The sequence below is a fragment of the Capsicum annuum genome, chromosome 11, assembly GCF_002878395.1.
Source record: "Capsicum annuum cultivar UCD-10X-F1 chromosome 11, UCD10Xv1.1, whole genome shotgun sequence".
Taxonomy (NCBI): domain Eukaryota; kingdom Viridiplantae; phylum Streptophyta; class Magnoliopsida; order Solanales; family Solanaceae; genus Capsicum; species Capsicum annuum.
In genome coordinates this window covers 111,509,214-111,511,744 of record NC_061121.1, presented here as the reverse complement: position 1 = coordinate 111,511,744, position 2,531 = coordinate 111,509,214, and positions in this window count along the sequence as shown.

Genomic DNA, 2,531 nt, shown 5'->3' with positions numbered 1-2,531 from the left:
GTTTGAAGCATGGAGTAGAAAGACACTTGAGAAATTGAAGGAAATGTGTCATTTAAGTCTTGAATGAAAGATTGGTGACATTGACCAACTTAAAAGGTAAAATATAATTAGGAAACTTGATTAAGTTAATTGTAGACTTGATTAATAATTTTAAAACTTTCTAATCTTTTTAAAAATACAAATCAACCCACACCCTTCTCCTCTACAAATCAATCGTTTCTCCTTTCTCTCTCTCGATAGTTTCTCCCAACCAACTATTATGCAAATTTCTCCTTTCAATCCCCGGCGACTTCAACCTCTGCGATAAATAATTGGGCTTCAAGTTCTTTCGAATTTAACCTCAATCGACGTGACAGCCTTACTCTCCGATCATAACAACTTCAAGTTCTTCATCGTTCCTTTTCTTCTTTCACATATAAAAAATTATGAACTTTTTAGTTTTGAAGAAAAAGAGGAACTTGAGTCAAATTTTCTTCTAGTATTGGTGAATAATTTCAATATTTGTTGCTTTAATTTGAAATGCGTTCTAGATAAAACCCTAATTTCTGGTATTTTTTCTCTTCTCTTTTCAGAGTGAAATATGATTTTTTGTTGTTGTTGTTGTATTTTTTGAAGTTTAATTTTTGTTGTTTGTGTTTTACAAACAAAACAATGATGTTGGTGTTTTTGGTGTTGCCCCCGTTGCTGGGTTAATTTGTTCTTGTTCTTGGTAAAAAGAGTGATATTATTGTTGTTCTATCGAACAAAATCATGCTACTATTTTTTTAATTAACCATCTGATGCAACAGATTAGCCATCTGATACAACATATTTACCGTATCATACAACAAATTTACCATCAGATAAAAAATATGATGCAATAGATTAACAATCTGATGCAACAAATTAACCATTTGATGCAACAGATTAACCATCTGATACAGCAGATTTACCATTTGGTGCAATAAATATACCATCAATACAACGGAGGAACCATCGAATTAAAAATCTGAAGCAACAGATTAATCATATAATGCAACAGATGAACCTTCCGTTGGATAAAATCCTATCAACTGTTCCAACAGTACATGTTCAAGACTTGATTTTTCAAACTGATCATTCATCTATCGCGATAAAAGACTCTTCTCTAGGAAGAAATCTAAACAATATTGACTGTTGGTAACTATTTCAATAGATCACTAATATGTTGCAACAGATTTATGATCTGTCGCACAGACCAGTCATCTATTTCAACAAATGAATGATCTATTTTTATTGCAACATGTTAGTTATAAGTTGCAAAATATCACTCATATGTTACAACATATATGTGATCTATTGCACAAACCATTCATTTATTTCAACAGATTACTCATCTGTTGCAACAGGTTAGTTATACGTTGCAACAGATAACCTACCCGGTGCAACAAATGTGTGATCTATTGAAACTATTATTTTATTATTGTGCATGTTAGATTACTGTTATCCTTTTTAACGATACATTAATCAATTATAATCTATTTTATGTTCCTATTAGTTTTAGATAAGATGGCTCTAAATAGAAAAAAACCGAATCAAGTTCAAGTAAAGGAACAAGTGAAGAAGCTAGGCTACATGATACAAACCAACTATGGAACACATGAAAATGACACAAAAATTGTCCATAATACAAAAAGAATTTGAGGACCAAATAAGAACAAGTCTCGGGTTCAACAACAACACAACAATAACGAGAAAACAAGGTGTAACAACACTAATTTCAGCCAACAACCAACTAACAAGATGATTAACAAGATGACAACAACAATAAGAGAACAATAACAACAAATGGGAACAAGATACAAGAACAACAACAACGATTTCACTAAAACAAAGGGATATGTAGTGTGTAATACCCCGTACCTTTTCCTAGCTTGAAATCATCTCAAAAATGTTAGGAGCTTTATTTGAAAGATAAATCCACTTTTGTACACATGATATTTTTAAGATTTTCACTTTTTTTTCATGTGAAAAATTCAATAAGCTTTTCATCGATATAAAATTCACCTAAATTCGATAACCAGGTAAGAAGTTATGACTATTTCAAGTTCCTGTCATAAAACAGCGCCATATTGGTCAGTGGCACAATGGCCACAAGCTAAAATGACAATTGTCCTTTTCCATTGTCTCAACGCGATTTCCTCCGCATTGCTTCAAAGTTCCAGGTCGCAAAATAAGGAGCAATGCGATGACTCCGCATCGCGCCATCCCTCATTTTCCCAATTGTCAAATTCCAGTGACATGGCGCGATAGCATCACATCGTGCCAGGGGTCTGATTCGGGAAATTTATATTGAAATTACAAGACACATCCAGAGTTAAAAGGGTCAATTTTCCATCCCTATTTAAGCCCTTTAACACGTGATTCAGCCACTTTTCACCCAAAATACACTCTCTTCTCTCAAAAACCTCTCAAGAACAACCAAGGGATTTTCATAGAAGATTCATAATCAAGAATTTCCTCCGTCAATCTTCGTGTATTTACTAACCAAGGTATGCATAGTGTTCATTTAT